The sequence below is a fragment of the Hibiscus syriacus genome, unplaced genomic scaffold (genome assembly GCF_006381635.1).
Source record: "Hibiscus syriacus cultivar Baekdansim isolate YM2019G1 unplaced genomic scaffold, ASM638163v2 tig00110299_pilon, whole genome shotgun sequence".
Classification (NCBI taxonomy): domain Eukaryota; kingdom Viridiplantae; phylum Streptophyta; class Magnoliopsida; order Malvales; family Malvaceae; genus Hibiscus; species Hibiscus syriacus.
This window is the reverse complement of record NW_024062668.1, coordinates 1,522,431-1,545,654: the sequence shown is the minus strand read 5'-3', so window position 1 is coordinate 1,545,654 and position 23,224 is coordinate 1,522,431. Positions and strand designations below refer to the sequence as shown.

General features: G+C 34.5%; 2 pseudogenes; one reads left to right on the top strand and one right to left on the bottom strand.

Annotated features, from left to right (window-relative positions):
- Positions 1 to 7,052: 7,052 nt before the first annotated feature.
- LOC120116569 lies at positions 7,053 to 8,926 on the bottom strand (annotated as a pseudogene).
- A 9,189-nt stretch (positions 8,927 to 18,115) lies between these two features.
- Positions 18,116 to 19,906, top strand: LOC120116601 (annotated as a pseudogene).
- Positions 19,907 to 23,224: the final 3,318 nt, after the last annotated feature.

Genomic DNA, 23,224 nt, shown 5'->3' with positions numbered 1-23,224 from the left:
TCCGTCCACCGTATGCGGTGGAGAATCCGAAAATATTAAAAAAAAATCACAAAACGGGGCTCACCTTCACTCTGACGAAGCTCCGACGAGGGTAAACTCTTCATTTCCTCTTTTTATCTTATTGTATATAGAACCTTTGTTGAGAATAGCATGTTGTGGAGATTACTTCTTTGTGATTAATTATTTATACTAACTAGAACTGCTCCAAGTTAGTTATTTCCCGCTCAAAAATTGGTTATGGAAAACTATTATGGCTTGCATGCTTGAACCTGATATTTTTGATGATTTTTCCTATCAACGACAAACGACGAGTGGCGAGTGGCGAGTGTACGTCACATCCTTTTCAATTTCATTCTTTATTTGTTTATCTCATATTCACAACGTTAATTTTGCACTTTCAGAATCATTTCAAGCACTGCAGAGTTTCTTACTAGAATCACGATCGGGTAACAACGTATATGATTCGAAACACATAATCGAGTTCATATCATTTGATATCAGAGTGAGCCGATTTAGTAAGCGTATCATTTTCTCTCTCACGGGTTAGTAAAAAAATTGAAAAAAGAAAATAAAAAGTAAAAAATCAAAAAAAAGAAATAAAAAGTTTAAAGAGGGAGGGAGCAATTATTTTCATCTTTGAAAAAAATAATTAAGAAGGTTTTATATTTTTAATCGTTTCTTTCATTATCTTTACTATTTCATTGCCTATTCTCATCTTCGTTATTTCTTGTAGCCAATTTTTTCTTTACTCACATCATTTTTCCTACCAAGCCACAATTGTTTCAGCCAAAGTCCACAAGACCACTTGAAACCTTGAGCGAGTTCTCAAAGAACTTGAAAAGAAAAGGAAGAGTTGAAAAAGGCACGAAAGCACATTAAGGGTAAAAGCTATCCCGAGTGAAACACGAGTGAAGTGACTTTTCCTTTGAGTGTATTGGTGAGAATTTATTGGTGAGAATTTAAATCTTGTTATTTACTAACTATATATGTCTCAACAATCGAGAGACAATTCTCATGTTTCAGGAAAAGGTGACAGCAAAAGTTATGGTGTTGCACCTAAATTACAAACGCAAACAATGATTCATGAGTTGTCAATATTATGGAGGGAAGAAATAAGAACCATTTCAAGAGAAAGAAATGTTGAAAAAACCTCTCGGGTTTCATCTCTAGCTCGAGTCAAAGACCTAGAAAAGATGACATAATTTCTCAATCGAAGGAGTACATGTCAAAAGAGAATATTACTCCAACTAAATACAACTTACATCCAAATTTAGATTCTATCGTTGCTTGGGAAAAGGGCACACACCTAGTCAATATTCAAATTGGAGAGCTACAAAGCCTTAAGGTATTTATAAAGTCATCGTCAATTGTAAACCAAAAGAAGAAATCAATGTGGAGGTGATTGAACAAGTTAACCCAAGACAAGATGAGAGCAAAGTTGCAACCGTTGTAGATTCGATAGATGAGATCTCGTTGGATACAAGTAAGTCTGAACTTCCTTTAATTTGTACCACCAATGTTGGAATTGTTCCTAGTGAAAGCAAAGGTGGAAATGTGTTTACATCCGAGGAAGAATCCAACTTCAAAGAGGAAAGCAACATAGAGTCTTCCACCGAAGGATATTCCTCAACAGGTCAATCAATGACCATTTGCAACATCAATGATGAGCATGTTTGACGCCAGACAAAATAACGATTATCCTGTAGGCTAGTTCCAACAGATGATTCAATAGAAAATTCGCCCAAAAACCAGAGAAAAAAAGTCTCTAGTTAATAAAATATTATAAAATCAAAACTGTCCAAAATCAGTCCACAAGCCGGACTGTTATAGCCAAAAATCTTGTTTATCGAAATTTTACCAAAAATAGCAAAATCCCGAAAATTACTCTAAATTGAAATTCAAAATAAAATAAGCAATCTGCAAAAATTCCGGCCGAAATCGGATTTAAAATGACTTCCTAATTGACAATCGAAATATTACCATAAATAGTAAAAAAATATCTAAATCTAGTGATTTGGAGGGGAAAACGACAGAATTTGAGGTCGAAAAAAAGGCTACATGGAGCGTAGCTGGACAACGCACGTGTCGAAAAGAGCTTTCTGGATTGGGGTCTTATGCGCGATTCTGACACCCGTAGCCAAAGTTATGGCCAAAAGACTGAAGCACACTTAAAACGGCCCCAATGAGGAACATATCACAATCAATTCCTGCCTTTGCGCTGATCTGCCAACTCATGGTATCTCAGCGCCATCAAGGTGCAATATGACAGCTCAGCATCATCTGTCTCGGATACCTCTGCATCAATGTTTATTGTGTACCCAAAGGCAAAGACGAAGATGTTTTAAGAGCTATTCTTGAAATTAGTTACTACACCAATGAACAAATAAAAAAAGGGGGCATTTTTATGGAAGAAAAAGAGTGGAAAAATGAAAAGAATGAAAATGAGAGAGTGGATGAAAGAAATGTTGGAGTTGAAAATAAGCGTAGAAAAGAAAAGGACAGTGGAGAACAATTTTACCTAACAACTCTTCTTCTCCTATTCTTTCTTTTGTTTTGCAGGACAATCTAAGAGACGTATCTTTTCAATGAGATGTTTCAAGAATCATGACTTTTGGAGAACTAAAGGATGTGTCATTTGAATCACCAATAGACATGACTTTTGGATACTCACAAGACGAGTCGATGTTATAAGAGTTAAGCTATTTGAAGTTCTAAAGAATATGTCACTTGAAGTTCCAATAGTTGTGTTCATTGACATTCCAAGAGCAATGTAAAGCTTGAAGAAAATCCAGCAACCAATGCCCATTAAATACCCACCATGGTTTGGTATTTCCATTCATTCTATTAATTACTTTTCATTTGATAATTTTGGTTTATTTTGTAGCAAAATAATTCATGTGTGGAGTTATCTTGCCTACCTACGAGGACAAGTTCCATTTTCATTTGGAGGAAGATTATCCCAACAAAAACAAGGCCACTCTACAAGTATATATTCGGCTCAAAATCAATCGACTCAAGAGTATGAAGCAAGCATCGTTCACCTACTCAAGAGCCATCATATGGAAGGGCCCAAATATTAAAGGAGATGGTGTAACCTACCTACTTAAAGGAGTTCAAAGGTCAATACTCTCCACCCACCCTCATGATGATTCAAAGGAACACAAATGAGTGCAAAGAACATATACCTATTCGGATGAACAACATGGAAATGAAGTGCACAAGCAAGCAACACTTAATTCCAAAGAATGGTGTTTGTGCAAAACAAGAATGAAGAAGTTTACAGCTAAAAGGAAGTCGAGATTGTTTCTTTTTGTAGAAAATGTTGATTTGGGGACAAATCACATTAAATAGGGATGGAATAATGTGATTCCAATCAGCCCTAACTTTCATCTTGATCTGATTAAATCATTGAAGTTCACCAAGGCTGATTTAGATCATTTAGTAAGCTACTTCATTCATGCATATAGTTCATTGAATAAAGTTAGTTCATTAATTAAACTAGTTCATTCATCAAACTAGTTCATTTATTAAACTAACTCTTAATTGTTTCATGCATGTTTTCAATTAATGATTGAATAAGCTCACCTTTGCGTTTAGGTGCATGAGAGAAGTTGAATGGTTTCAACATAAGCAAGAATATCAGTCAGAATGTCTTCTAATTCTGGATGTGATACACACGTTTTTGGGTCCATAAATCAATTGGAAATTATTCCTCTATCTCTTAGCTTTCCAACGCCTTTTGAATCACCTCAATCAATATCGAGAGCTTGAGATATGATTGATTTACTGAAGACAGTGCAGACTGGAATTTTCATTACGGGAATTTTATACAAAGATGATTTGGATGAGTTTGAGCTAAGGAAGAGTCCTTTCATCTTCTACCAAGAGACAAGCAATTGATGGCCATCTTAATTCAGCAATTCAAGGAATTCAAGGTTGATGTTATCACCCATTGAAGGCCATTCACGTTCAAGCAAGGGACATGCAATAACCAGCATTCAAAACTTAGCATTCAAGGCCTTTATCATCTTTTGAAGGCTGACCATATTCTACAAGGGAACAAGCAATGAATGCTGATTTTATTTCATTTTACCACCAAATTAATTGATAAAATCAACAAGGAATTTGAAGAGACAAGCTGATTTGGACATGTAAGATGTTCACATTCATCCTATGACGTCATTTATCCTTTTTCTTTCATTTGCAAGCAAAGCAAGGCAGCACAAGAGTCACCCCTCCTTTTTAGACGAATTTAAGGCTAGAATTATCTCAAATTAAAGTTTAATTCGTCCATTTTCAATCTACATGGTCAGCCATCAAAAGATAGGAAGACTGACAAGTCATTTAATTGAATTCAATTGCATTTAGGTGATTGTTTTATTTTAATTGTAAAAACTCTTCAAATGGTGTTAATAAAATAGGCACCTCCATGGCATTTGTACTTAGAACTTTTTGCATAATAAACTCTTTGAAAGGTTGTTATCATTTTAGTTCTTGGATTAGAACTCAATCGGTTTATTGTCAGTCTTGAAGCCTTCCTCCATTTCATTTTATTATACCATTGGTTCCCACCTATAGCTAGTGGGTCACGTTCCATCCTCTTCCACCTCGATTCCATCATATTATATTGTTGGTTCTTAGCTATATATAGCTAACGGGTCACAATCCATTTCCTTGAGATTCTTCATACTACACACCAACTCCCTACTATCTTCACCAACCTTTTCATCCTTTATTTTCCTTAACCACAAGCATCACTCTTCCTACGTTGTTAATCCATTTCAACATATCTTTCATCTTTCCACTTCCATATTTTAATTATCCATTTCTATTTTACAATGTTGTTTGCGAATTTCAGATTACATTCAAAATACTGTGGAGTTCTTACTAGAATCACGATCGGGCACACTCGTATATGACTCGGAACACATAACCGGGATCATATCAATTGGGAACAGTGTTACCTGCTGCATCAATGATACTTTCTGGAAGAGGAGTCATTGCGCCAGTTAATAGTCGCTCTAGAAAATGGCTTCTGATCGTCGGCAACACTTGTTGTTTCTAGAGCAAGTAGTTCATCTCATCAAGAACTACATTAAACTTCTTGCTTTTGAAGATCTTGGTACTACTTCCAGAAAACTCCATAAGCTCAAACACCACAGAAGACGCCAAGAAATGAGCAACAAAAGCAAAGAACCCTCAGAACTATCTAGCGAACAATACCATAACAGAAAGTACAGCTAACTGAAAATAAAGTATATTTTCTACATATACAATATGCATTACATGATGTTCTTCTTATAATGCACTTATGTACCCTCAACTAGGTTACCGGAAGAACCACCCTTCCGTTATACAAGTTAGGTAGGTTAACAACTACCTAACAACCTTAGCACATAGTCTCACAACACTCGTAAGTTCCCTAACATAAAATTATGCGCCGGTCCTTCATGGAAATAGTTGGCAAATACCAGTGGCTTATAACGTGGTGATAGAAAGAATCATGAGCCAAAACATGAACCTTGGCAAGCCTCGAGAGCCGGAAATCGGACATCGGACATCGGTGGTCGATTTAGCTCGATGGCTAGCGGCCTCAATGTTTCATCTGGATTTAAGAAGAACAGTGTGCGAGATCCATAAAGTGTTCTGCCTTCAACGTCTCTTACTTTCTCAGCGTTTGGCAAGAACCAGTTGTGACAGTCTAGGATAAATAGCTTCGTTTTCTCTATTACCTGCATTAATTGAAACTCAAACGAGTTATTTGTTTTTCTCTGAGATCATTTTAGTTTGTAATAAAAAAAAAAACAGTGGAAGATCTCTTGGCCTAAGCTTCGAAAGCTGCTTTACCTCTTCAACTGTCGTATAACTATCCCCCCATCATTTCTTTGGTAATGGTTGATTCCGAGGGACCGTAAATTTCTGGGTCAAGTTTTCGTTTCAATGACCATTCCTGTGATATTATTTCATACAAAACACAGTGACAAATCACAATTTCTAGGAATCAAACTAACTAATCGAAAAGATTGTATCTATAACCGCACATTTAAGAAAACGCTCACATGGAAAATAATGAATAGATCCAATAAGCAAATAAAATAATTGAATCTCAAATTGTAAAGTTTTCATAAGTTTATTTTTTAAAGAAACATGGTAAAAATCAATACATTTTATATATGAATTCCACACAGGTTTAATTTGACCACCTTTGTAATTCCTTTAAATGCCTTGTAAATTATATGAATGGTGTTATCAAATGGACTTCAAATTTCAATTATTAAATTAAGAATTTTTGTGAAAGAAAAAACGTACTGGGGTTAAGCCTAGTACTAACAAGCTCCAAGAGCAGAAAATATTAGTGAGAAAAATGTATTCTATCCGTATGAGTTTGTATAATACTATTCATTTTGACATATTGAACTGTAAGTGTTGCTTTATTTAGAGGTATTATATGTTTAAATAGTTACGTTTATAAAATTTGTTTATAGTAATCCTTCTACTATTAAAAAATAACTTATATTTACATTATTCAAAACTCTTAAAACCCTAATTTAAACGTATTTGACTTCATGATAAATTCACATCATAATTACTAAAGTCACTTGATAGTTCAAATCATAAAGATTTTTTATATAATAATTTATTAAAAAATTCACATCATAACAAATTTGAATATGTTATGATATCATATTCATAATTTAGAACATTATATTAGGAGAAAAAACAAATCACATACACCATAATCATCATTACGTAACATCTGTAAAATTTATATACTCAACATACACCAAGCCTATCTATTTTGTATATCAATAATAATTATACTCAATTTTGTATAAAATTAATAATATAATGAAGAAAAAAATGTATTTTTATTCGGTTCAAAATTTTATTTCATATAATATATATATATATATATATGTTATACTTTAATTATTTGATCATAAAGTTCATATAGATGACATCATTAAGAATTACAAACACTGTTTGAAACTCAAACTTCCTCGTACTCTCCCACTCCGTCTAATGTGCATTTAAACGGAAATTAGGCACACATAAATGAGGTTAATTTAACTGCTAAACGGTGGAGGCCTTGGCATACCTTCCACTACACCACAAGTCATTACGTCGTCGGGCAAGTTGTACTCGTCTCTCACAGAACGATTAGGGGAAAGAAGACTAATATAAAGTTGTTGTCCAAGGTAATGCCTATCCCATATCTCGGACCTGATGTTCCACATCCCGCAGTTGTCAAGAGATATAAGGATAGCAGCCCATGAATGTGGGAATACCTGAATGGTGTGCCTGCTCACCGCGTCTAGAAGATTGTAGTTCATCCTCTTTTCTGGACTCCATTTCCCTATCTCTACGCTGCAAACAATCATTGTACAAACAAGTCATTATTCATATCAAATGATTATATTAAAAGGTACAGTCTTAGTTAGATTTCCAACACTTACGCCACAGCGAAGAATGCATAGCCATCGATGTGCCAAGATTGAAGGGCTGTTTCACGATTCTCGAATATAATTTCCACAAAGCTTTTGTGTGTCATGTTGAGGACAATAGATTCTAGAGCTACTTTGGAGATTTCAGCTGGTGGCTCATCTGGAAATTATTATACTTGAAAACCTTGTCTGCAACTCCGTAGTATTCCACAAGTTTCAAAGGAGTGGTTGGCTCCACAAAGGAAACTCCATTAATTGCATATCGAAGCTTTCCATCTACCTTCTCAGCGGTGTTAGCCAGCGTGATGGTACGGGTAATGTTAATGCCACCATATTTGTAGGATCCCTGAGGGTTAGGCCTTGCAGCACTAGCAGTAAGGTTCCAACGGAAGGTACGGAATTGATTGAGAGACCAAGCCCAACCAATAGGTGGCTTAGGAATGTCAGATGAGGGTCCTCCTTTACCATTCAGGTAGCGGATGATGCCCATTGCTGTAGACTCTCGTTTGGTAAAACGAGAAGAGACAACAACATAGTAATCCCGTGGTTCTTTGTCGGCCGTGACGAGCACAGTGTAGCACTGTCCAACATGCACATCAAGCGACTCATAGTCATTCTGAACTGTGTGAGAACCTTCCATCTCAACTAGTTTCATGGTGTGGCCTTGGAACCTGAAGTTGAGAGAAGTCTTTAATCCAGCATTGCAAATCCTATATCTGTAGGTTTTGCCAGCTTCCATGGTGAAGAGAGGTTCGTCTTTACCATCACCTTTTGCCACTTTCCCATTAATGTGGACACCGTCAGCTCTGCCGAGGTTGCGGCCGCTGTCGAGTATTTTCTTCAGTTCGGTGTGTCCTTTGTTAAACCAATCTCCAATCATTAAGGTATAGTCATCAGCTGGAGGGTCGTATGGGACAGGAATCATTGCACGACTATTAATGCGAAGGCCTCCAAAACCACCAACGGCCTTATGCATAGAAGTGACAGGATAGTACATGTAGCTGCCAATCTGATCCTTCACCTGGAAATGATAAGTGTAATTCGTCCCGGGGGGGATTGGACAATTAGTTCCCAACACACCATCTTGCCATGAATTCTTCCTCTGCTGGATACCGTGCCTGCAACAAATCCCATTTCCAAAAATAACTACCTCAATCATTTATTAGAATAATCAAATAGAAAACTATCCTTTGTTCATGAGTCATAGTTACTTACCATGTTATGAGGAATGGCTCATCAAGATTATTAAATACATTGACCACGACATTGTTGTTTGTGGTAGAGTTTATATTCGGGCCGGGAAATTCATTATTAATAAGAATACCTTTTACCGGAACTCCTAAAGGAGAAACAATGCCATACGTAACATGCCATTCGAAAAAAATATAAGGATCTCCACATTCGACCATAAACATCGACCCAACACAAACACATAATAACATCGATATAAACTTTATCCGATCCATTTCTTACTATGCAAATTATTAGTGTACAACTCTTTATCTCCTACTAATGGAAGATATTGCTTGAGTTGTTTTTAGATTGCACCTATGACTACCCTTTTATACAATAAATTACCTCTTTCACTATCATTTTCCACCATTCATTGTTTCTCTCCGTATCCGTTCATTACGCTCTTTTTTTGTTTGTTTATGCTCATACCATTTTTAGCATAAATAGTGATTTTGGTTATGTATCATTTCCACCATTTTTTTTGTTTTTCAATATAAAAACGATAACAATGTGAACTTTTATTAGAAAAATGTATTAAGGAGGCATTGACTTCCTTTATTGAATAAACATTGTTAACAAGCCTATATTAAAACATTTTGTTGAAATAAATTTAATCTTTGAATCAAATCATACCACATGTCGACACTTGATTGGAGGATTTAATCCATTTAATTCGTGTTACAACAATTTATAACTAAATGCATAATGTTAAAGCTAAATGTGCCAAAAAAAAGGTACCTTTAGAACTAAAAGCCCAAAAATTTTCAGAACTGTAATATGGAAAGCGCCTAGACATTGAAGCTAAAAGAACAAAGAAAGAATACATCTATGACTAAAAGAATTCAGAAAATCCTTGAATTATTGTATCAAAAAGCGTAAAACATTGAAACTAAAGAGTAAAAGGAAGGGGAAATATGGCTTTAATTAGATTTCTTTTCCCTTTCAGGGGGAGTTGATTAGAGTTTTTTTATCCGTACGGAGAATAAAACTAAATTTTAAGAGAAAATAATAAATACTTGAAATCGAATCGAAAAAATGAGTATGATTTTTGAAAATCTGATCCGATAGTTCTGATAATACTAAATTAATTGTATAAAAGTCTCATTTCTCTATTTTTTAATGATTCATTTTCGAAAATATTCAGTGCTGCATCTTATATATATGTTGGACCCTATTGAGATTACATTATCATGGATATTATCAGTAGCAACCTTTGCTCCCTTAAGCATTTTCGTAGATATATGTGTGGGCAAAGGGATTTATTGTAAAGAAAATATAAAGTGTGCAAGCAAGGGGGATTTTCTTTTCAAGATTTGAAAGAAAAAATTATAATTGCCATGAAATAATCCTTTACATTATTGTTATTTTTCTGTTGTTGGATTTAGATTCTCATGAAATAATCCTGTACATTATTGTTATTCTTTCTCCCGGTTAGAAATAAGTTGTAATTAGTTGTTAGTTTGTTAATCTGTTTTTGAGTTGATATTAGGTTGTTATATTTGGGCTATAAAATACCCAAGTTTGATTTTGTAATTCAAGGAAGTCATAGTTACAAAAAAATATTTTTAGTTCTTTCTTTTCACTTTCTTATTTCTTGAACCTAAATCTAAACACCCACAACCGCAGTTCTCCAACTCAGGCCACCGGCCTTTCATCACTCTCAGTATCCATGGCTGATTTCTCACATGGTATCATTCACCGAATGGTTCTAGCGCCATAGTAACTGTTTCGCTATTGTTAATGACCATATCTCGGAGCTTTTGATGGTCTTGCTATTAGGGATGACAACTCAACCCGAACCGATCGGGTCGGATTTTTTTAAAAAAAATTCGGGTTCGGGTCGGGTCAGGTCGAGTTTAGGGTGGAAAAAATCCGACAAGACCCGACCCAAAAAATATATATAATTTTACCCTATATATTTAGAGATAATTACAATAATACCCCTCTATATATAATTTTTTTTCAATTAAGTCACTGTTTTTATTGAATAAAAATATATTTTTTATTATTTCGGGTCGGGTCGGGTCGGGTTTCTAAGTCATATATTCGGGTCGGGTTGGGTCGGGTGAAACCTTAATTTCTTCGGGTCGGGTCACGGGTGGAGGACCATTTCTTCTCGGGTCGGGTCGGGTGACCCAAAAACCCGACCCGACCCGACCCATTGCCATCCCTACTTGCTATCGGTCGTCGTTCCGACTCAGTTGTGTGTTTTTTTTTTGATACCATAAGCCCTCATTTGTTAACAAATTTTGTTGCAACTGAAACTTCATTCGAGGTGTGGAGAATGGTGAATAAATTCTTTAGCAGTCGCTCCACAACAACCGTGATGAATCTTTATTACAAGTTACTATCTATTCGAAAAAGGTGAATTGAGTATGAGATCTTATGTTTCACAAGTGAAGGAATTTTTTATGCTTTTACATCGTGTGGGAGTCTTGTTTCAGATATCGAGCACATAGCCTCTATTCTAAAGGGGTTGCCCAAGGAATATAAACATTTTGTTATTGTTATAACAACGAGCCAAGAAACTTTCTCTGTGTAAGGTGTTGTTTCAGTTCTACTAGATGCTGAGGCACATCAAGAGATGTACAATTCAAATCAGATTTTTGGAATGCCAATGAGTGCTAATTTGGATCAGTCATCTTTCCATAACTCGAAAAGTTATGAAATCAAGGGTGGTGACCAATTTCAATGTCCTTATCATCAAAACGATAGCCAACCTCAAGGTGGCAGGGGGCGTGGAAACAGTCGGGTACAATGTCAGTTGTGCGGCAAAATGAGGCATATGGTGGATCGGTGTTACCACCGTTTTGATAAGAGTTTTTTGAATGGATTGTTTACATTTAAAGTTTGTCAGGAGTTCAATTTCTTGCTGCCATTGGAAACAAATTTTGTTCGTGCTACTTTCTTGTGGATGTGTTGCACATTGTTGCATTGCTGGTTATTTAGGATTGTGCATCGTCATGATTTATTGCTTATATCTCAAAGTTTCATGGGACTTGAAACCTTCACAACCAAGTGATGTCAAGGAACCTTGTATAAGAGGATGAAGAAGAAAGAAATGAAACTGAATAAGAATAATGAAATGAAGCATCACACTTTCGATTCAAGTTTAACGAAAGGAGGCATAGCACTTTCGATTCTTGTATAAAGTAGAACGGAAGGAAGCATCGCACTTTCGATTCAATAAGAAGGAAAGGAGGCATAGCAGTTTGATTCTCCTCTATAGTAGAACGGAAGAAATCATCACACTTTCGATTCAAGTAGAACGAAAGGAGGCATAGCACTTTCGATTCAAGTTGAACGAAATGAGGCATAGTACTTTTGATTCTCATTGACAGAATAGAGAATAAATAAAGTATATTTTCTTTTCGGGTACCAGCTCACATTTCATTTAGTACTTCAACTTCAACCAGTTTGGAGGCTAGTTTTGATCGTGAACTAGCCAAGTGGAGAATGTCATAAATGAATTGTAATTTAATCGTGAACGAGTCAAGTTTTGAAGATCAAGAAGGTTGAGAAAATAGGGAGAATGTTAGAAATAAGTTGTAATTAGTTGTTAGTTTGGAGGCTAGTTTTGATCGTGAACTAGCCAAGTGGAGAATGTCATAAATGAATTGTAATTTACTCATGAACGAGTCAAGTTCTGAAGATCAAGAAGGTTGAGAAAGTAGGGAGAATGTTAGAAATAAGTTGTAATTAGTTGTTAGTTTGTTGATTTGTTTTTTAGATGATATTGGGTTGTTATATTTGGGCTATAAAATACCCAAGTTTGATTTTGTAATTCGAGGAAGTCATAGTTACAATAAAAAAATATTTTTAGTTCTTTCTTTTCACTTTCTTATTTCTTGAACCTAAATCTAAACACCCACAACCGTCGTTCACCAACTCAGGCCATCGACGTTTCATCACTCTTAGTCTCCATGGTTGCTTTCTCACACTCCCAATCAACATATCTTATTAATCGGTTGACTGTGTGTCGTATCAGATTAGGGTGTTACAAAAAAAATTCGTTATAATATTAATATGACAATTTACATTGCAGATAAAATATTTCATGATGATCTCCTTTTAAATTAAAGTCTTTAATTTTTCAATTGCAAATGATTTCCCTATTTTCATTCATTATTTTCTTTAAATTAAATATTTTCCATCCAAGTTCTCTAACTTGGTTAATATCAACGGACTTGTCATAGTATAGTCTAGTGGAAAATTCTACAGCGCTCGACGAGCGCCAATAACGGCAAGAACCAATAAATGAAATTGTAAAACGCTAAAAATATAAGATACTCAACGTATGTTTATATTTTAGTTAAAAGTGTAATCTTAATTTTAAATAAATTAAATTATAATTTTAGGGTAAATTATATCAGCGACCACCCAACTATAGCTCCTTTTCATTTTGACCACCATTTTCGAATTTTTTTCAATCAGATCACCCAACTATTTAAATGCATTCAATAAAGTCACTAGCTATCAACAGTTAACGGAAATGAGGATGTGACAGTTAGTAAAATTGATATAATTACACATTTGATCATTGTTACTTATATATTCGATCAATTTGATCCTAATTTTAATAAATTAAAATAAATTTAATCTTTGAATCAAATCATGCCACATGTCGATACTTGATTGGAGGATTTAATTTATTAAATTTATTTTTACCAATCAGAGGGTGACACGTGTTTCCCTCATGAAGAAAGAAAATTAAAGCTTACTATTTTGTTGTTAATCTAAACATTAATTCTTACTATTTTATATAAGACTTTATATTTTAACTTAAATTCAAATACTAACGTTAAAATATTTTTTTTTTATTTTAAATTATTTTTTTTATTTTTTTCTTAACCTAAAAATATATTTTATTTTTATTTTTATTTTAACTTAAATATTTATATTTTATTCTTATAATATTTTAAAATTACATAAAATTGGAATATATTTTTAAATTAAATTAAATTAAATTAAAATATATAATTTAAGTTAAATAAGGATAAATTTTTAAATAAGTTAAAAATATATATATATTTTTAATAGTTAAGATAAAATAGAATATATTTTAAAAATAAAAATAAGATTAAAATATATTTTAAGTTATAATAAAAATAAAATATATTTTTAGGTTAAGAAAAGAATAAAATAAATTTAATAATTTTAAAAAATACAAATATTTTAATGTTAATATCTGAATTTAGTTTAAAATATAAAGTCCTATATAAAATAGTACGAATTAATGTTTAGACTAACGTACAAAATATTTACTATATGAAGTTTATTTCAAACATAATAATTAGTTCAGTAGCGGGATGACTGCTTTGCCAACCCCAATACTCGGGTTTGACTCCACACTTCCCCATCTCAAAGCTTTAATTTTATTTATTCGTGAGGTGACACATGTCATCATTTGATTGATGAAAAATAAATTTATTAAATTAAAATAAATTAACTCATCCAATCAATTATCGACACGTGGTTTGATTTGATTCAAAAAATAAATTTATTATAATTTATTAAAATTAAAACTAAATTGATAGAATATATAAGTAACAATGACCAAATGTGTAATTATTTCAATTTTACTAACTGTCATGTTATCATTTCCGTTAACTGTTAACGGCTAGTGGATTGATTGAATGCATTTAAATAATTGGGTGACATGATTGACAAGAATTCAAAAATGATGGTCAAAATGAAGGGGCTATAAAATCGAAGTTGTTAGCAAATAACTTCGATGGGCACGTCGGATTTTGTTTCTTTGTTTGTGGATTATCTTTCAAACTCTATTCATTGGAAAGGTCTATGGCATATTGTGGGTCGTTATGGAGAGGTACAAGGTGTGTTTATTCCAAAGAAAAGGAGTCGAGCAGGCATTAGGATTGGTTTCGTTAAAGTTTGTAATATGGCAGAAGCTGAAAAAGTTAGGGATTGCTTGAATGGTATTAGGGTGTATGGTAGTCGTATTTCAGTGAGTTTAGCCAAGTATATGTTGGAGGTTCCAAGAGTTAAAGGTGTGTAAAACATGAAGTCATGGAAATCAAAATTGGGGAGTTCTTCATTTCTTGGAAAAGCTCAATGCACGGAGGCTAGTCAAGTTGGAGCTTCCAGAAAGGACGTTTTGGGTCATGTTGATGAACTCGAAGTTAGCAAGTTGAGGAGATGTTTGGTGGGAGTAATGGCTGGCGTTTGTAGTGTTGGGAGTATCGTTGATAGATTGCATAACTGGGGCTTAGGGGAAATTAAAGTTCAAAGACTTCGTGGTACTTCCTTTCTTCTTTCCATTGAAGATGAAGAATTGTTTTCCATGCTAGAAGACCTCTAGTGGTCTTATTTGAAGGAGATTTTCGTGGAGGTTTATCCTTGGTCTGAGTTGTTTTGTCAAAAAGATAGAGTTGTATGGGTTGAAATCGATGGATTACCTTTGCAGTGTTGGAATGCAATCACGTTAAAAAGATTAGCAGGTTTGTGGGGTAGATTTGAGGCTTTTGGAGAAAATGTTAATCATAAAATAGATTGTGAAAAAGTTCGTATGTTGATATCTACTTCGATAGCTGCTCGGATTGACGAAGTGGTTGATGTTGTGATGGAGAATAAGAAAGCTGTTTGTTCGAGTTCTTGAGTTAGGAATGAAAGATCAGTTGTTTGTTCATTCGTCCATCCCTAATGTTCCTAAGAAAATAGAGCTTGCGGATGTAAAGGACGGAGTAGGGTTTAGGTCTATTCATGAGTGTGTCCCATTGGCAAAGCGTTATGTCGATCCATCGGAGGAATCTTTTGTGTCGGATAGTTCAATCGACAAGAATGGGTTTTCCTTTTCCACTGGCGGTGCTCTTGATGAAGCGTGCATTAGTGATAGTCTTGGAGACTGTTTGAAAGATGTTGTCGTGAAGCCGACCTTGGGTGGTTGCAGAGTCGTCGAAGATAGTGAGCGTGTTGATTTTCAAAAATCCAAAACACTCCCTTCACATGGGGCTTCAAAGATTGGATGCTGATGGGGACGTGTTAAAGGGTGAAGGAATTAATATTGGAAAGTTTCTTTTTGAAGAGGCTTCAAGGAAGGAGGTTAGCGGTATGGTTGTAGGGGCTGTTGAAGATTCTTCGGATAGTGGGCTTCCACGATGGATGGACACTTCGGCTGATGAGTTAGTGGTTATTAACAAAGATATTCTCAAGCCAGCAGGAGGGAATAGTAAGGAATTACATGTGGGTCCGATGTCTTCAAGTGCTAAAGGAAATTCTATTATTTTGATGAATGGAGGAAATGAGTTTGTTAGGCGTGATGTCGTGGAGACGTCGGTCGTGCCGTATAAGTCTTTTAGCAAATCATTAAGGATAAATAAATTCGATTCTATGTTGGATATTCAAGGCAAAGTCCTCTCAAAAGCTGAGAGGAGAAGAAGAGATCGAGCACTGAAGAGATTTAATTTGGAGCAGTCGGATCTTCTCTTCTCTGAATTATCAGGTATTTCAATTTTTGATTCTGTTTTAAAACAAAGGTGGACTGAAACTTTTTTTGAAGCGCAGGAGGCAGCATCGTTAGATAAGCAACTTGGATTTCTGTTTGGAAGTCCTGTAAATGAGGTTACATAGGAGCTACTGTCGTTTGAAGGGTGTTGGGGGTAGTAAAATTAGTGTAGGGGTTGTTAAGGTTTATGCTTTTGGTTTTTGTGAACTTTTTTCTGTTTTTACTGATTTTTAATGGTCTTGGTTTATTTATTTACAGGTTCTTTGTGTTTCAGTTTGACCTGTAGCGGGGGTGTATTGTTTAGTTTATTTCCTTTTATTGTCTGTGTTGGTGTGAGTCAAGGTTTTTATAGGATTCATTTGATGTGGCCGGTGGGAGAGTTTTTGCTTTGGAATGTTCATGGTTTTGACATCTTGGCTTCTGTGATGTTATGGTGGTTCTTCTGCTCAAGGTTTACGATGCTGTTCTTAAGGTTTTCGTACTTGATATCTTGGAGCCAGGCAATTTGCTTGAAGTTTCCCAGATAGTGAGGTATGGGGATACTGAGCATGACTTTCTTTGTCGGAGGAGTGGATTTTAGAGTGCTTTAGAGACAGGTTGTAGGTTGCACGTGGGATTGAAGTGGAAGGGTGTGTTGATTTCGAAGGTAATGCGTATGTTGTGCGGTGTGCACATATTGATAGGCTCTCATATAACGACACTGGTGCAAGCATGGGGTGTTTGGAACCTGATTTGCATAATGGGGTTCCAGTGAAAGAATTAGTGTGTCAGAAGAGTGGCTTAATTTATACGTTGGAGACTGTTAGTGGGGAGCATGTGGGCAATGTGGGGGAAGAGTTGGAAGGTAAGGAGCCTGATGAGCATTTTGTGTAGGCTAATGGCCGTTCGATGATGGGATTCGATGATAGCATTGGGGCTTTGGTATCAAACAATGTTGTAATTCTACGGCAGCCCAATTCTTTTTCCATTAGACAAAGGCTTTCGGAGAGTCCAATTGATAAGGTGTTGTCCTATATAGTATTTAAGAATAAGGCTGTATACTGCGTGATGGGGTGGAGTTTCGATGTGCATTCGGTTTTCGATCTCGTTTTAGGTTTAGGTTCCTTCCAGTAGTTTATTTCTGTTGTATTCTTGGTACGAGTTTTAGGTTTAGGTTTAGGCTGGTTTTGTCTTGTGTGATGTTCAGCTGTGTGTTTATTGTATCTTATCTTCTATACCACCTCAAGGCATAATCTTTTTCCCTATTTAGGATTAGGGTTTTTTTAATGAGGTAATCGAGGTGGTTTACTTTGTAAACGTTCGTTATACAAAGTACCATCTTTCAAAAAAAATTGAAGGGGCTATAGTTGGTTGGTCACTGTTATAGTTTACCCTTAAAATTATGATTTATTTAAAATTACGATTACATTTTTAACTAAAATATAATAATACGATAAGTACTTTATATTTTTAACGTTTTACAATTTCATTTATTGTTGCTCGTCGGTATTAGCGCTCATCGCAGCTTGTCGAGCGCATAAGAATCATCCTAGTCTAGTAAACCATGATTATTGAATAAAGGAAGTTAATGTTTCCTTAATATAATTTCCTAATAAAAATCTTGCAATAGTTATCAATATTTATATTAAAAATGTATAAAAATATAACTATTTTCCGCACATAAAATACACAGTCCATACAAGGAATATGCAAATTTCTTGTTATAATAAAAACAGAATGATTCAACTAGAAAAATTCCAAATCAAATTGGTTTGTACTAAAAAGGGCATGGTAATAAACAAAAATTGGGGTCAAAATATACGGATACGGAAGAAAGCAATAAATGGTGGAGAACGTAATAAAATTGGTGAATTTCTTGTATAAAAGGGTAGTCTTAGATGCAATCTAAAACCAACTCAAGCAATATCTTCCTTTATGAGGGAATAAAGAGTTGTTCATCAAAAAAATGATATAGGATACATTTTAGTAAGAGATGGCTCGGTTGAAACTAATATCGTTGTTATTATGTCTTTGGGTTGAATTGATGTGTATCGTTGAAGGCGGAAATCCTTATATTTTTTTCGAATGACATGTTATTTATGGCACTGTTTCTCTCTTGGTAGTTCCCGTGAAAAGTATTCTTATTGACAATGAATTCACCGGCCCAAATATAAGCTCTAATACCAACACTTGATGAGCCATTCCTTATAACATGGTACGTAGCTACGATTCATGAATTAAGGGTAGTTCTCTTTTTTACCATCTGATTACTATAATGAATGATTGAGGTAATTATTTTTGACAATGGGATTTGTTACAAGGACGGTATACAACATAGGAAGAATTCATGGCAAGATGGCGTTTTGGGAACTAACTGTCCCATCCCCCCGGGATGAATTACACTTATCTCTTCCAGGCGAAGGATCAGATTGGCAGCTACATGTACTATCTTGTCACTTTTATGCTTAAGGCCGTTGGTGGTTTTGGAGGCCTTCGCATTAACAGCCGTCCAATGATTCCCGTCCCATACGATTGGTTTAACAAAGGACACACCAATCTCAAAAAAATACTTGACAGCGGCCGCAACTTCGACAGAGCTGACGGTGTCCACATTAATGGGGAAGTGGCCAAAGGTGATGGTAAAAACGAACCTCTCTTCACCATGGAAGCTGGAAAAACCTACAGATATAGGATTTGCAATGCTGGATTAAAGACTTCTCTCAACTTCATGTTCCAAGGCCACACCATGAAATTAGTTGATATGGAAGGTTCTCACTCAGTTCAGAATGACTATGAGTCGCTTGATGTGCATGTGGGACAGTGCTACACTGTGCTCGTCATGGCCGACAAGGAAACAAGGGATTGCTATGTTGTTGCCTCTTCCCGTTTTACCAAACGAGAGTCTACAACAATGGGCATCATCCTCTACCTGAATGGTAAGGGAGGACCCTCATCTAACATTCCTAAGCCACCTGTTGGTTGGGCTTGGTCTCTCAATCAATTCCGTACGTTCCGATGGAACCTTACTGCAAGTGTTGCAAGGCCTAACCCTCAGGGATCCTACAAATATGGTGGCATTAACATTACTGGTACCATCACGCTGGCTAACGCCGCAGAGAAGGTAGATGGAAAGCTTCGATATACAATTAATGGAGCTCATTTGTGGAGCCAACAACTCTTTTGAAACTTCAGAACACTACGGAGTTGCAGATAAGTTTTTCAAGTATAATAATATTCCAGATGAGCCACCAGCTGAGATCTCAAAAGTAGCTCTAGAGCCTATTCTCCTCAACATGACACATAAATCCTTTGTGGAAATTATATTCGAGAATCCTGAAACGGCCATTCAATCTTGGCACATTGATGGCTATGCAGTCTTCGCTGTGGCGCAAGTGTTGGAACCATTAATTTATCTAAGATTGTACCTTTTAACATAATCATTTGATATGAATAATGATTTGCTTTTATAATCATTGTAGCAGCGTAGAGATAGGGAAATGCAGTCTAGAAAAGATGATGAACTATAATCTTCTAGACGCGGAGAGCAGGCACACCATTCAGGTATTCCCACATTCATGGGCTACTGTCTTTATCTCTCTCGACAATTGTGGAAATGTGGAACATCAGGTCCGAGATATGGGACATACATTACCTTGTACAACAACTTTACATTAGTCTTCTTTCCCCTAACCGTTCCGTGAGAGACGAGTATAACTTGCCCGACGGCATAATGACTTGCGGCGTAGTTGAAGGCATGCCAAGGCCTCCACAATTTATCGATTAAATAAAACTTATTTTTTATTTATACTCAGGATTGGAAAAAAGTGGTTAGGTTTTTTGTTATTTTAAAAATTCAAATTCAAGTTGAATCGATTGAGATTTTTAAAGAGTTTAAGATTGAATTTAAGATGTATATGCACCTACTCATCCCAATATAATTATCGTAATATCCCTGTCATGACGACCTTTCGTGCACCCGATGAATAATTCGGGAATGGATTTTTTAACGAAGAAATGTTGAGAAAAGGTTGGAGTTGTTATCTACCTTTGGGATTAGGTAGGTCGAATATCCCAATAAAACAACTTTCGAAAAATAATTTTACTAAAATTTTTAAAAAGACATAGTTGATTTACGTTAAGAGATTCTGGGTTCGAGAGTCGGTTATGCTCAAGAAATGACTAGGACCCCGTAGCACCCGAAATCGGTACCATCAATTATAATTTGTCCCTTCCATTAGAAATTTAAGAATTCATAATTTTTATTCTAAAATATATTTTAAGGGGATTTTAAGAAAAATTTAATATTCGTTATTCATTTCCGGTTAAAGAAGAAAGTAACTCTCTAGTTATGTTAAGAGAATTATTTCTTATGAATTAACCGGAAAGTTAGAACATCATTTGATTTTTAAAGAAATTTAAAAATCCTAAGGAAATATTTATTACTATATTAATGAAGAAAATAACTCCTTAGTTGTTTTAAGAGAATTATTTATTATATTTTAATCGAAATAATATCAACATTTTCTAGTTGTTAAGGGAATCATTCTTTATGTCTTCGTTAAAAGGATGTCATTTATAAAAAACAAAAATTTAAAAAAATAAACATAAGAATTAAAGATTAAATAATTGATCGGATTATTAAAGAAGAGTGGATTGATATTTATTTGAAAATTAATGAGACCTAATCTATTTTAAGGTGACCACTTGAAAAATATTCATTTATTTACTAATATTGAAATTGAATGTCCAGTTATTTTAGGAGCATTCTTTTTAATATTAAAAAAATAAACAAACATTTTTATTAATCAATTAAGAATTTAATGAGTTTCCATTTTTTTTAAGAATCTAAACCTAAAGTTTTTTTATAATCTAACTATTCTAATTAACTAATTAAAAAGAACCTAAAATCTAAGGCTTTAATTAAATCTAACAAGTGACTAAAACTAAGGGACCTAAAATCTAGGAGTTGTTATCTATTATTAATACCACTAATTAAAATGAAAGGGCTAAAAATTCATGTACACATGGAATAAATAAACACATTAGTAAGAAAATTGAAGAGAGTTGGGACTAAATTAAATTGAATTAAACGTTGGAATACCCGAATTACAAAAAGACAATGGCTAAAATAAAAGAAAGGAAATACCACATGCCATAAGCAAAACACGCCAATAGTGGGGGTTTTATGAAGCAATTTTCCTTGAAATTCTTTCTAGTATAAAAACCACTTTTTTTTATATAACCTCATTTTATCCAAAAAAATTTCCCTCCCCCTTGATTTTTCTCTCAAACCGAATTTTCTCTTTTTCCATCCCCTCATATTCAACCTTGTTATTCCCACATTCAACTTCAAAACCCATTTTGATCCTACAGAAACACCAATCTCTTCTAATTTCTTGTTTCTTTAAGATCAAAATCCCAAAATCATACCAAAACTCATCCAAGTTATTCCAACTTTCTTTCTTGAATCCAAATAAACACTAAAATCTCCTTACAAACTTGTTTTTAAGGATCAAAACTCCTAAATTTCATATATTTCCCAAATCAAACCCAAGAACACCCCTAAAATAAACCTAAAATGTTATTAATTCTAACCTAACCTAAACTCAATTCCAATAGGAATCACCCACCTTCAACCACCTAGCTACCCAACTGCCGCCGTCATGCTTCCCCGACCGTTACCGTTAACCGATCATCATCCTGTCGCTGCCGACCACCGTGATCCAACTGTCACCGCCCACCACCGGCCATCGTGGCACCTTGAAAATGTAAATTCTCAATCAATTCACCCAATAAATAAAAGGGCCCACCATATATCTTCCCAAAGCAAAAAAAACCAAAAAACCCCTCCCAAAACGCAAGCAAAATGGGCGGCAATGTAAGAAGAAATCAGGCTTCAATTTTTAATTTTTAAAAATTGGATGGGCTTAGTTTTGGGCTTTAAAAATTTACTGAACTAGTTTATCTATTTATTTATGGATTAAAAAATGAGTTTATATTCTAATAGTGGACTTGGTATTTATCTACAAGTTCGTATAACCATATCCTAAAATTTAAAACCATACACTATACTAAAAATTAAACACTACACCACACTGAAAACTATACTATTATATTATAATATTTAAAACCATATACTAAAACTTACGCACTACATATTGTCGAAACGATTTTTTTTAAGTGAGCGCGAGATTTTGAAAATCACACCATTTTTAATTTACCTCTTAATTGACTAAAAAATAATGTGATTTTAGAAAACCCCTCGTTTCGAAGATTTGGAAATTCCTTTATGATAGAAAAATATTGTTCGAGAAGTCGCCACCAATCTTTAATTAGGCTGTGATTGGGCACCCAAAAACGTTTTGTCATTTTAAATAAAAATTAATTTTAATTAAAACAACAAATTGAGGTATGCGTTACCAGAAAATGAGTTCGAGAGTCGGTTACGCGTGGGAAAGGATTAACACCCCCACAACGCTCTAAATCAGTACCTAGTCGATTAATTAACGTCTTTGCAATAAAATTTACAAGTTCGATTTTAATTTGATTTATTATCCCCAAAAGATAACAACATACAAATTTCACCATATTAAAAAGAACCAAGATTGATTAAGTTAAAATTATACATCCTTTAGAAAGATAAAGAATATTCGATTATTTAAAAATATCGAGACAAGATCTTAAATAGTTATAACAACCTTTTCTCGATAAATTTAAATAGCTGAACATTTCTTTTTCTTCCATTCCCAAATTTCAAGGTAATGAATCAATTTCTTAGGTGTCACTGATAGGATACACTTTTATTTTAAAATCGTTAAAAACGGACCTCAAATAAGTTAAGACAACCCACTTAAAACGATTTTAAATTAAAAGGGTATTACTCTTAATCCAATTATGTAATAACGTCGAGTTATGGAAGTGAGGCTATCATGCAAATTATACAAAAAGGATGTCGTGCAAAAATTAATTACAAACTGATTATCTAATTAATAAAAAATATATGAGAATTGTCATGCAATAATATTTTAATACCAAAAATCATATACATCTTTTATAACTATACATCTTTTATAACTATACATTATAACCTACACACATATAT